The sequence below is a fragment of the Anguilla anguilla genome, chromosome 1 (assembly GCF_013347855.1).
Source record: "Anguilla anguilla isolate fAngAng1 chromosome 1, fAngAng1.pri, whole genome shotgun sequence".
Taxonomy (NCBI): domain Eukaryota; kingdom Metazoa; phylum Chordata; class Actinopteri; order Anguilliformes; family Anguillidae; genus Anguilla; species Anguilla anguilla.
The window spans coordinates 76,021,306-76,035,331 of NC_049201.1; the positions used below are offsets into that span (position 1 = coordinate 76,021,306).

Genomic DNA, 14,026 nt, shown 5'->3' on the forward strand with positions numbered 1-14,026 from the left:
ATTACGAGCGCTAGAGTAACACTGGACCTCTACAAAATTATTTCTCCCCCCTCGTGGGGAACAGGACGTCCCCTTCCCCCGTCCTCAGCCCTGCAGGATGGGGGAGCAGGGGGGTAAGACAGGGAGGCCTAAGAGGGAGCCCCCCCCCCCCCAAAAAAAAACTGGTGCTGCACATGAGAGGCCATTACAGTGTTACACACAGAGGAGAGGTTGTTACAGTGTTACACACAGAGGAGAGGCTGTTACAGTGTTACACACAGAGGAGAGGCTGTTACAGTGTTACACACAGAGGAGAGGTTGTTACAGTGTAACACACAGAGGAGAGGTTGTTACAGTGTTACACACAAAGGACGGGTTGTTACAGTGTTACACACAGAGGAGAGGCCATTACAGTGTAACACACAGAGGAGAGGTTGTTACAGTGTTACACACAAAGGACAGGTTGTTACAGTGTTACACACTGCGTTCCAAATTAGGGTTGAAATGGAAATGTACAGGACGGTAGATCTCCAGGAACAGGGTCAGTAACCCACTGCTGTAGAGTTTTCAGTGCAGTTTGGATGAACTGCGGGTAACCCACACCAGTTCCACTTCCTTAAAACCCAGCACCAAAGACAAACACTACAGATGAAATTTAGCTATCAAGCTCATTCTGGGGCAGTTACTAACTGTCCACTGTCCCTTTCAAATGAACAAACAAATAAATAAATACACATTTCTCATTGACAGGCCAGGCTGCATTTGATTTCTGATGTCATTCCTGCCACAAATCGCTTGGCAACACACTCTAATCCAATTCTCACAAGGAATGCTGGGATAGATGGAGGCCATTTCCTCATTTGAGCCGTCTATGGAGGTGACCATTAAGAGTGAATGGGGATGGTGATGAGACCGCGGGCCTGGGTAATTGAGAGGTTGATGGTGCTGCTAGCATCGTAGCGGTCAATGAGGTGTTTATGAGCCGGGCTCCAGCACCTCCCCTCAACACACACACACACACACACACAGACACACACACACACACACAGGCCCACAGGCACCAAGCTACTCAAACCCTCACACAGAACAGGGGACCATTTAAAGCACTGGAATTCAGAAAGGAGGCAACGTTTCATAACTCATTATGGTGAGTCACACACACACACACACACACACAGACACACACACACACACATAGGCACACACACAAGCACACACAGACACGCACACAAACACACGCAGAAAGATACAGACACAGACAGACACATACACGCACACAGCTGGGTATCTGGTCGCAGCTGGTGAGTAAGCCTGCCGTAGCCTGGTGATTGGTGATTGGTCACACCCACTTACCGCAGAAAGAGGAAGCTGCCTTTAAGAAACCCCCCCGCCCTCCCCTCCCCCCCCCCAGCACTGACAGGAAAAGGCAAACCCCGCCAAAACCACACAAATCGCTCAGAGTAACAGGTTCAAAATCCACACAATCTTCCGCACATTCTAACAATGTTTCCTGTTCCTTCTGGAAGCCCTGTTACAGCCCCCCCCCCCCCCCCCCACCAACATCATCCCATCCCCCCTCAGCACACACATGCGCATACACACACACACACACACACACAGACACACACACACACACACACACACAGACACACACAGCTGCGGGGAGTCATGCTTACTTCCCAGATCTTCATCCTCTCTGATATCTTGCTGAACGTCAGATTGGGACAAGTTCTTCTTTCTCAGAAAATCTCCCACTCTCTCCTTCTAGAGAGCTCCTTTCAAGGACCTGAGAAAACAAACAGGGAGACTGTAAAACACCCCGCATTTTGCACAGGGGAAATATCAGCTGTCCACCACGTAAAATCGGTTGTGAACTTGTGGGTCTAGTGTCAGAGGTGCAACAAGAGAATCACAGACACTCTGAGAATCACAGACGCTGTACCACAATCACAGATTCAGTGCTATAATTAAAGACGCTGTATAAGAATTACAGACAGGATGAGAATTATGGACACTAACAATGACAGACACTACTGTATTACGGACACTGTCCAAGGCTCACAGACACTGTACCAGAATTACAAACACTATGCTAGAATCACAGACACTGTACCACAATTACAGACACTGTACTATAATCACAGACACTGTACCGCAATTATAGGCACAGTAAAATTATTACAGACACTGTACTATAATCACAGACACTGTACCGCAATTATAGGCACTGTACCATTATTATAGACACTGTACTATAATCACAGACACTGTACTGCAATTACAGACACTGTACTTGAATTATAGGCACTGTGCCATTATTACAGACACTGTACGAGAATCACAGACCCTGTCCAAGAATCACAGGCACTGTACTAGAATCATAGACACTGTACTAGAATCACAGACACTGTACCTCAATTATAGGCACTGTACCATTATTATAGACACTGTACTATAATCACAGACACTGTACTAGAATCACAGACACTGTACCGCAATTATAGGCACTGTACCATTATTATAGACACTGTACTATAATCACAGACACTGTACCGCAATTACAGACACTGTACTTGAATTGTAGGCACTGTGCCATTATTACAGACACTGTACGAGAATCACAGACCCTGTCCAAGAATCACAGGCACTGTACTAGAATCATAGACACTCTACTAGAATCACAGACACTGTACGAGAATCACAGACCCTGTCCAAGAATCACAGGCACTGTACTAGAATCATAGACACTCTACTAGAATCACAGACACTGTACCGCAATTATAGGCACTGTGCCATTATTACAGACACTGTACTATAATCACAGACACTGTACCGCAATTACAGACACTGTACTTGAATTATAGGCACTGTGCCATTATTACAGACACTGTACGAGAATCACAGACCTTGTCCAAGAATCACAGGCACTGTACTAGAATCATAGACACTGTACTAGAATCACAGACACTGTACCGGAATTGCAGACACTCCACCAGAATCACAGACACTGTACCAGAATCACAGACACTGTGCTAGAATCACAGACACTCCACCAGAATCACAGACACTGTACCGGAATCACAGACACTGCTAGAATCACAGACACTGTACCGGAATCACAGACACTGCACAGTGATATAACGGAAGGATGATCAGCAGAGAATCCCGCCACACGTGACCCGTGTCGCGGCTGACGGAGGCTGCGGGTTCGAGGACGCATTCCCCCTCGTCAGCGGTGCGCTCGCATAGCGCAGGCCGTCGCTTGAAACGCACGCGCACGCACAGAGGAAGACGCGTGAAACAGCCTCTTCCTCCCACGGCCGCGCAGACCCAGAGCTGGAAGCTGTCAGAATCCCCCCCCCACGCCCCCCCACGCCCCCCCCGGTTATGTCACCAACAGATGAGTCCTTATCATACATGCAAATGAGCACCGCGCTATTCACACATATTACATAAGGACGCAGAACGCTGCGTATTACCTGCCGTTCAGCTAGAGGAAGCTCGTTTCCACGGCGACTCACAGTGTAAGAGAACCTGTGTTCCTGAGTGAGCAATGTTCCCATTCCCAGGCTAGCAAGTGTGAGTGTGTGAGTGTGTGTGTGTGTGTGTGTGTGCGTTTACAGGCATTTAGCAGGCGCTCTTATCCAGAGCGACTTACATTGTATCCATTTACACAGCTGGATATATATACTGGTGCAGGTTAGGTAGCTTGCTCAAGGGTACAACATTCGAACCTGCGACCTTTAGGTTACAAGACCAACTCCTTAGCCATTATACTACACTGCCGTGTGTGTCTGTGTATGTGCGTGTGTGTGTGTGTGTTATTAAAGCACTAATTGTAAGTTAACTTGTATTACAGTGGATATTTTGGAAGCTGTGCCACTTCGAGGTCAGGTTTTGAAGGTTCGTAACTCCACCCACTGCCCTGGTTTTCAGCGGGACGGAACGACTGGAGATGACCAGCGTCCGTGACTCTGGAAAACATTTTTCGAATAGAGATGGACTAGTGTCGGGCTTCAACTCCTCAAAGAGGGAAGAGATATAACATGCTCACTGAAAATGACCAATCGCGTTCATGCTCACTGAAACAGACCAATCGCGTTTATGCTCACTGAAACAGACCAATCGCTTTGGTTTTTGCTGTGGAAAGCAACGTGCCTTGATTGGTTAAAATGAGGCTGTGACGGACAGCTCACTGTAGCTCATACGGGTTCAGGTTTTCATTTATTTCTGACGGAACTGCTAATGAAAGCAGGGAGGTGTGCTGTGGCAGACGGGGTAGAACAACAAGACTGCGGAGAAGCACATCTGCCCATAATTCAAAAATTATGGGGATTATTATTAATTATGGGGTTCATGGGGATTTTTCAATTAACTCATTGAACCTCATTCACGAAACATCTGTACGATAACATTTGATCGTAAACTGTACGTAAGAAGGCATTCATAATTCTTTTCTTATCTGTATTTTCTCACGGCTATTTCCTTATACTAATCACATGGACGGGATTGCGCGTAAAATTTACAAAACAGCCAGCACTGATCACCTCATACGGCTGGGAAAGTGCACGAGAACGAAGGTCTGTGCATGTGCACGTGATCCTTTAAACAGCCCGACGTGCGCCAGCGTGAGCCTTGTCACGTCGGCCGCCAAAAAAACAGGCGCTTCCCAACCCGCCATTCCAGAACTGACCCCGTCTGAACTGCTTGCGCCTAGCCCGGCCTAGCCGGTGCGGCTGAGCCGAGCGTTTATCCAAATATTGGCGTGGCCGCCTCCGAGGCACGCAAGCTCCCAAAAAAACACTCCCTCCACAGCACACGCTGCTCCACACCGTCCCACATTCCTCCTGGAGCTCATTACATTGCATTACAGGCGTTTAGCAGACACTCTTATCCAGAGCGACTTACACAACTTTTTACATAGCATTTTACATTGTATCCATTTATACAGCTGGATATATACTGAAGCAATGCAGGTTAAGTACCTTGCTCAAGGGTACAACGGCAGTGTCTTTACCCGGGAATCGAACCTGCGACCTTTCGGTTACAAGCCCAGTTCCTTGCCCACTGTGCTACACTGCCGGCCCTACTGGGGAGGGGAGGGGAGGGGGGGTATAGGAGGTAGGGGTCGTGCTTTAGCATCTCGTCCCGTTACGGCAGCAGGTGGGGAAGTCTATCTTGAGGGATCGAAAGCTTAAAAAAATGCTTAAGACATCACTCGCACGCTCGGGGTGGCGAAACGGCGAACGGACCGGACGGCACCGTCCGAGAATCTCTCTCCGTCTCCGCCTCCGTCGCTCCGTTCTCTCCGCGCGACCGCATGTCAAACGCAGAGCCCCACACGCACGCGCGCGTCGCCGTCGAGCGGTCGAAGGGGAACGGCGTCGCGCTCGAACCGCCAGGCTTCGAAGAGTATCGAGCATCGCGAGCTCTCCTAAAAAAAAGCACTGAGCGCGAGCGAGTGCTCTTCAGAGCTCCACACCACGTGACCCGAGCAGCGCTGATTCAGCCCGGTCGGGGTTTCTGAGACGGCTGCTCTGGGGGGGTGCGGGGGGCGGTGGATTTACGCGCGGGCCGGACGACGCTGCCGTTCTGGGGCCCGCCGGAATGTGGAGGGCAAGGTCAACGGCACCGGGGGGGAACCGACCGTTGCCATAGCGATTAGCTCAAAATATAGATGTCTGGATCCCCCGTAGATCTAACCCAGTGTACTAATGTCATACAAGATATCCAACCCGGGCGGCCTACGCGCTGCACCATGGGGCCTACGCGCTGCACCGGGAGGCCTACGCGCTGCACCGGGAGGCCTATGCGCTGCACCGGGAGGCCTACGCGCTGCACCATGGGGCCTATGCGCTGCACCGGGAGGCCTACGCGCTGCACCGTGGGGCCTATGCGCTGCACCGGGAGGCCTACGCGCTGCACCGTGGGGCCTATGCGCTGCACCGGGAGGCCTACGTGCTGCACCGGGAGGCCTACACACTGCACCGGGAAGCCTACGCGCTGCACAGGGAGGCCTACGCGCTGCACCGTGGGGCCTATGCGCTGCACCGGGAGGCCTATGCGCTGCACTGGTTCCAGAACAGCATCCCTGTCCCCCTGCCCCCCCCCCCCTCCCCTCCCCCCAGCTGGGGGTAATCGGTAGCCCTGATATGGTGTCGTATTTCATACACACACAGGGGCTGTCGGACGTACAGCATGGGGGAGGGGGAGGGGGGGGTCACGAAGGAAAAAGCCATCCGGGTTTATTTCCCGCCTCCCCCCGTCTCCCACCCCCATCACGGCCTGTTCCTGCAGCCAGTAGATTTCACCGTTAGAACCTGCAAAGGTTTCCCATCACCCTCAGCAGACCTCTCCAATAACCCCACATCACATCCACCTTACAGGAGTCCGGCTTCACCAGAACAGGGAAAGTGAGGGAGAGAGGGAGGGAGAGAGAGAGAGAGAGGGGGGGAGAGAGGGAGAGAGGGAGCGAGAGAGAGAGAGAGAGCAAGAGAGAGAGAGAGAGCAAGTGAGAGAGAGAAAGCAAGTGAGAGTGAGTGAGAGAGAGAGAGCAAGTGAGCGTGAGTGAGAGAGAGGGAGAGTGAGAGAGAGAGGGAGAGTGAGTGAAAGTGAGAGTGAGAGAGAGATGAAAAGATGCTCAATTTCCTTAACGCAACATTTCTGAGCCTTAAAATGCCATCAGGGACTGGGGGGGGGTCTGCGTTTGTCTCTGTCTGCATGTAAAAGAAGCGAACGTCCATATTAAACAGGGAGGAGGGCAGGCCTCAGCCGCAGAGGAACCAGCCGGGGGGGGGGGGGGGGGGGGAGGGCACTGCGGACGGACGGGAGCGATTAAAAAACACTTAAGTGCGTTTTTTTCTTCTTCTTCTCCTCCTCCGAGCTGCTCCGGCACGTCGCGTGCGCTCAGCCACATTCCGGCAAAGGAGCGGAGAACCGGAAAACCGGAATGCTGAGCCGTAGAAGGAGCCGGAGGCCGGGGGGGGGGGGGGTGGGCGGGAACTCCCTCGCGTGAATCGGACGGAACCCGAAAAACTCGTTAGCGTGTTGTTCCCTCTCTCCGAGGGCGGGCGACACTCAAGCCTCTTTAAGTTTTTGGGTTTTTTTTTTCTTCTCCTTCGTCGCGCTCTGAGCTCAGCCACCAGTGGAATTTGGAAAGTGAACCGGCGCAGACGTGGAATTCAGCTCTGACGCCACTGCAGCTATTAGCATCGAATCACGATCCCGCCCCCCCCCCCCCCACCCCACCCTGCCCCCCCAACCCCACCCCGCCCCACACGCTCAGCATACCCACACGCTCATGAATACGCAGTCACTCAGTACACATAACAGCACTTGAAATGTCCTGATTCATTATAATTTTCAATAAACGTAATTATCTAGTTCCTCACCCCCTCCCCCCCCCCCGTAGTCCTCCCTGGAGCTTCTGCCACCGCCCCCCCCCGCCCTCCCCACATCGAGTTCACACCTCTCCAGCCTCGATGCTCTTCGTTCCATCCTGGAGGCTTACATGTATCCGCTTGCTCCTCTGAGCTGTACATTCATATTTATTACAGTTGATCCATTAATACACTTTTGTCCCCTGTAGGGGACAGAAGTCTCCAGTCTTAATCTTGAGATTCCACATAATCTAGTCCCCCCAAAACGTACACTGCAAGGGGCATTCCCGCCCTGGGCTCCGCCCCTCACACCCCTCCGGCCCTGCCCCAGAGCCTGGAGCCGAAACTCCAGGCCCTCTTCCTCTCTGTCACGGAGGGGGGGGTAGCCTCCACCGGTCTCTAAAAACACAGCTCCTCCTCAGGACTATTATTTTCTGAGAAGCAGAAATGCACACACTCCCAGTGAAGTGGGATACAGGTCCTCTCCTCTATCTCTCTCTCCATCCCTCTCCCCTCTCCTCAGTCCACCCGTCTCACCCCCCCCCCCCAATGATGCGATGTTTCACTTACTCCCAGTTCTCTCCTCTCTCTCCCCCCCTCCCCTCTCTCTATCCACCTGTCTCACCTCCCACCCCCTCCACCTTTCTAGTTGCCCTTCTCCTTGCTTTGCTTTCAGCAGGTGCTCTGGCCCCGAGTCACATTTTTATATTGTAAACATTATATTTTTATACACTGCCTGGCCAAAAAAAATAAGTCGCCATTTGGAGTTTTTTGGACAGTGCCTACTGTACAAGCCTCTGGAGGCAGTGTTATGATCTGGGGTTGCTTCAGTTGGCCAGGTCTAGGTTCAGCAACGTTATGCGGCAATAAAATGAAGTCAGCTGAGTACCTGAATGTACTGAATGACCAGGTTATCCCATCAATGGATTTTTTCTTCCCTGACGGCACGGGCATATTCCAGGACGACAATGCCAAGATTCATCAGGCTCAAATTGTGAAAGAGTGGTTCTGGGAGCATGAGGAGCCATTTTCACACATGAATTGACCACCAGAGTCCTGACCTTAGCCCCATTGAAAGTCTTTGGGATGTGCTGGATAAGACCTTACGGAGTGGTTTGACTCTCCCGTCGTCAATGCAAGATCTCGGCCAAAAATTAATGCAATTCTGGACGGAAAAAAAATGTTGTGACGTTGCATAAGGTTGTCGAAACAATGCCATGAGGAATGCGTGCCGTAATCAAAGCTAAGGGCGGTCCAACTAAATATCTGAGTGTGCGACTTTTTTTTTTTGGCCAGGCAGTGCATTTCGGTATTCATGTTGAGCAGGTCTAGAACCTGGGAATTGAACCTGAAACCTTTAGGTCACCAGCCCAGTCTTCTCCCAGCCCCTCTCTGTCTTTCTCTCTCTCTCTTCTCTCTCCTCTGCCATCCCTCCATCTCTATCCAGATCTGTAAGGTCCTTCTCTTTTTTTTGGCCTGCATGCTTGCACCCCTCCCCACTGTCAACTACCACACAGGCCGTGACTGCACCCAGAAGCAGGGGGCTAAAGTATCACCTCTGGCCCGGCCAGGGTTCACCTTGCCTGGGGAGAACAGAAACACGAGCCCCTGGTCTGAGCTGTAGGCCATCATTGTCTCCCTAACAGATAGGCCAAGCATCCCGTCGCCCCCCCCCACTGTACAGACACCCCCTCCAAACTTTACCAAGAACCCAGGAAAGGGAAGGGGGGGGCCGATTCCCGAAAAACCACAGAAGGAGAGGAGAGTGCCGGGGGAAAGAGGGGGGGGGGGGGGAGATGGAGAGCCAGCCTTAATTTTCCGGAGCAGGAATGCTGAAGGAAAATAAACGGTGAAGTGGGAGCGCTGCGGCTGGGAAGCGGGCCGGCGTTCCGGCGTTCCCAAGGTCTTATCGCCCCCCCCCCCCCCCCCCCCCCGCGCTCCTGCCTTCCTGCCCTCCGATCGGCCCGGACAAAGGCAGGGACGAGTCACCGTCCCGGGGGGGCGGATGTGTGGCGGGGGGGGGGGGGGGATTCCTGTCGGGGAAGTTTCTTACATATCCAATCCTAGGGGCGTTCCGTGCGCTACTGAGCCATCACGCTGACGCAACAAAACAACCGCACTTGTGGCATTTACCCACAATCCCCTGAGACAGTTTGACAGTCAAACAGAGACTGGTGACAGCACCAACAGAGACCTGAGGTTGCTGGCCAGCTTCCTTTTTTTTTTTTTCCAAATATACACATTAAGATCAGATCAGTTAATGTTCCGGATCAGCGAAGGCAACGCGGCAATGTTTCGCTCGAGACCCAGCGGTTCAGGCGGAAGAGACGCCAGCCAGCAGAAGAGTTTCTCTGCGCCTTCGGCCAGGAGAAACAGGCTTTGGCGGGAACGGCCAAGTTTAAGGACGTCTGCCAAGACCTGGCACATCACATCGAAAACCGGGAGTCGGGAGTAGCCTTTACTTAGCATCATTATTTTAAATTGAATTCAATTTCATTTGTACAGTACTTTTTACAGACACACTGCCACAGAGACACTGAACAGGAAAATGGGAAAAGATGAAAATTTGGTTGGACTTTATTGACATATAAAAAAAATTTAAAAAAATGGCAATGCCAAACAGGAACTAGAGGTTTCCAGAGAGGTTGCTGGTGAGATTTTTTGTTCTGATTGTGTGCTCTAAAGCCTGAACGTTGAGTCAGTGAAACTGGTGATGTGGTCAAGGCCTGGAGCTCAACCAGCCAGCAGTGAGGACAGCGGAGGATCAGGGAGCTGTTTTCACAGAGCTGAAAGGGCTACTGGCAGTTTTTTAAGGGAAACCAGGATAAATGGTGTGTGTGTGTGGGTGTGTGCGTGTGTATGTATGCGTGTGTGCATGTATGTGTGTGTGTGTGTGTGTGCATGCGTATGTGTGCGCATGTGCTTGTATGCGGGTATGTGCGTGTGTGTGAGGGTTCGTGTGTGTGTGCATGCGTATGTGCGCGCATGTGCTTGTATGCGGGTATGTGCGTGTGTGTGCGTGTGCGTGTGTGTGCGCGTGTGTATGCGTGTGCGTGTGCAGGGGAGGCGGGGGCATGCCAGATGTCCCGTGTTACACGCGTGGGGTCTCGTGTGTTTCTCCCGCAGCCCCCCCCCCCCCCCGCCCCCCTCGCCTCCCCGGGTTCTCGGGACCGGCCCAAAGTCAACATCCCGCCCCGTCCAGGAAGGTCAAACAGGATCAAACGGCTCAGAAAACTATTTATAACAAGAATGCCTGAACTGGGGGGGAAATGACAAAAAAACACAAAAACACAGAAAAAAACACACAGAGAAAGGATTCCGCGGCTCAGAACCTTCTGGATCAAGCGGGGCTGGGACTGCGGTTCACCGAGCATTTCTATTTTTATTGGGATTTTTTTGGGCTCTGCTGAGGAAGGCTGGAGTTTGTAGGTCCAGGTCTCTCTCTCTCTCTCTCTTTTCCCTCCCTCTCTTTTCTCTCTTTTCTCTCTCTCTCTCTCTATCCATTTTCACATGCTGTTCTTTCACAGCTCCTCTTGCACAGACCTCCTCTCCAGGCGTTATCAGGCGGGAGACGTGTGAAGGAAGAAAACAAGAAGCCCCCGGTTTTTCACAGCAGCAGAGAAAGGGGGGGGGGGGGGGTTAGGAAGATAGCGGGGCGGGCGGGGGGGGGGGGGGGGTTGTGGGGGTCAGAGGGGCCCCCATCGAACCCGTATCCCACTTCACTGGGAGCGTGTGTATTTTTGCTTCTCGAGGAATAATAATCCCGAGGAGGAGCTGTGTTTTTAGGGACCCGTGGAGGCTCGCCGGGCCCCGGGGCGGAGAGGATGAGGGCCCAGACGCTCGGCTCCAGGCTCTGGGACGGGGCCGGAGGGGTGTGTGTGTGAGGGGTGGAGCCCAGGGTGGGGTCCCCGGGGGGGGCGTGTCCCACGGGGCGGGCGTCGACGTGTCTCTGTGACAGATCACACGGCAGACCTGTACTAAGTATCAAGTACTGCTCACTGACTGAACCCTCATCGACTAATCCTGCACATCCCGCACTGACTAAACCCACAGTGAACCCTCACTGACTAAACCCACAGTGAACCCTCACTGACTAAACCTGCAGTGAACCCTCACTGACTAAACCCACAGTGAACCCTCACTGACTAAACCCACAGTGAACCCTCACTGACTAAACCTGCAGTGAACCCTCACTGACTAAACCCACAGTGAACCCTCACTGACTAAACCTGCAGTGAACCCTCACTGACTAAACCCACAGTGAACCCTCACTGACTAAACCCGCAGTGAACCCTCACTGACTAAACCTGCAGTGAACCCTCACTGACTAAACTTGCAGTGAACCCTCACTGACTAAACCCGCAGTGAACCCTCACTGACTAAACCCACAGTGAACCCTCACTGACTAAACCCGCAGCGAACCCTCACTGACTAAACCCGCAACAAACCCTCACTGACTAAACCCACAGTGAACCCTCACTGACTAAACCCACAGTGAACCCTCACTGACTAAACCCGCAACAAACCCTCACTGACTAAACCCACAGTGAACCCTCACTGACTAAACCCACAGTGAACCCTCACTGACTAAACCCGCATCAAACCCTCACTGACTAAACCCGCAGTGAACCCTCACTGACTAAACCTCCTTTCCTATGGATGTACAGTACATGCACGCTCTTCCTCCCTCTTTCTTTCTCTCTCTCTCTCTCCCTCTCCCCCCCCAGTCTGTAGAGCCCGTATGCCAGGGATGCAGATTTATGAAAGGCAGTTTGGGGATGTTGATACAGGTGCCTACACCCCCCCCCCCCTTTTTCTCCTTCTCTCTCCCTCTCTGCCTCTCCACAGGGGCCAGCCAACAGGCTGTAACACTCAACACTCAGCCCCTGTCCACACACACACACACACAAACACACACACACACGCAAACGCACAACACACGCACACAAACACAGGCAAACGCACAAACACACATAAACACACGCAAACGCACAACACATGCACACACACACAAACACACGCAAACGCACAAACACAACACACACACACAAACACACGCAAACGCACAACACACGCACACACACAAACGCACAAACACAACACACACACACAAACACATGCAAACGCACAGACACAACACACACACACACTGCATCACCACATGGCCCCTGCAGAAAAATGGTATGCATATATATGTACACACACACACACACAGACACACACACACAACTGGCCGTGGCAGGCGAGCACAGCGGTCGCTATGGCAACGCAGTCATCCAGGTCATAAACACCTCTTGGGTTCCGGGCTGGACGGCCGCCATCGTCAATGCTAATACCAGGAGCGCCGCAACGAGCCGCGCCGTTAGCACGCCGGATTCCCCCCCCGCCCCCCCCACCCCGACAACTCCCACTCCTCCTCACCACCTTTCACTCTGCAGAGAGAGGGAAAGAGAGAGAGAGAGAACCAGAGAGAGAGAGAGAGAGAGAGAGAGGAAAAGAGAGAGAGAAACAGAGAGAGAGAGGAGAGAGACACCCTGGGCAACCCTGCCCACGCGTTTGCTGCCGCTACCTCTCCAAAAACATTTTTCCCGATTTACCACCACTTCAAACCCCTGGGATGAACCCCGTCCCACACAGTGGCCCGGGGAGAGGGGGGGGGAGGAGGGGGCATGCCAGCTGTGCACGCTGGAAAAACACACACTACCTGCTTTTTCACCATTTCTTTAAAAAAAAAAGAAACATCCAAACAGGGCAGCAGAGCCAGCTGCGATTACAGATGAAGACTGGGGAAAAAAAGGCAGTTCAGCCGAGCAGAGCATACCAGAAAAAACCTAAAATAGCCAGCCAGAGAGACACACACACACACATGCACACACACACACACACTCACACACACACACACACACACACACACACCAGCATCTAGCTCACAAGTGCACATCCCACAGATATGCGCTACATGAAATCCATTTGTAGAGCTCGATTTCAACAACAGAAGCCCAACAAGAGCATCTCAGGTGGGATTCAAACCTGCAACCTCAGGCCTAGAACCTCTACGCTACACCTCCGCACCCCATCGGTGCTGAGTGCGCGCTCCAGCATCAAGGCTATGTGCGCTTGCTCTACACGCGTAAATCCCACGGCTATTCACCGCTCTCTCGTCCTCGCCGCTGCCGCCAGACAAATGTATCTGTTTTTATTTCAGCTTTTCCATGTGCCAGGTCACTCTCCAGTTCCTCTCAAACCCCCTTCAAAGCAAAAATAAATAAATAAAAAAAACCAGGAACAGCACCGCTGATGATGTGATCTGGGAGGAATCCAGGACCAGCGCTTCTGAGATTCTTGTGAGAAATAAGCTTCAAAAAAAAAATATACAAGTACTCAAAAATGGAGTTCTAAAAAAAAAAAAAAAAAAAGAACATTCAGCCCTGTTATTTTCCTTTGAAACAAAAACAGCGTGGGTTTTAAGAAGCCAGCAACATGAAAGCTCTTATTACAAATAAACTTGTCAAAAGCAGTGGGGGGGGGGGGATGTGCCCCCCCCATACCCTTTTGTATCACTAAAAGAACAGAGGGGCCCCCAAAATCCCAGGGACCAATCCTGCAGTTTACATGAGCCTCCACCGCTCCTCCAGCCCATAGAACAGAATGCACCTTGAACCAGATTG

The 14,026-nt window shown here is 52.2% G+C and overlaps 1 protein-coding gene across 1 annotated transcript in view; it reads right to left on the reverse strand.

The window, feature by feature from the left end:
• luzp1 (leucine zipper protein 1) overlaps window positions 1-14,026 on the reverse strand; it is a 57,344-nt gene that overhangs the window by 27,323 nt on the left and 15,995 nt on the right. Inside the window, exon 2 of the mRNA XM_035390645.1 lies at window positions 1,656-1,765. The gene's annotated coding sequence lies outside the window, so the exon portion shown is untranslated. The remainder of the gene's footprint in view (window positions 1-1,655; window positions 1,766-14,026) is intronic.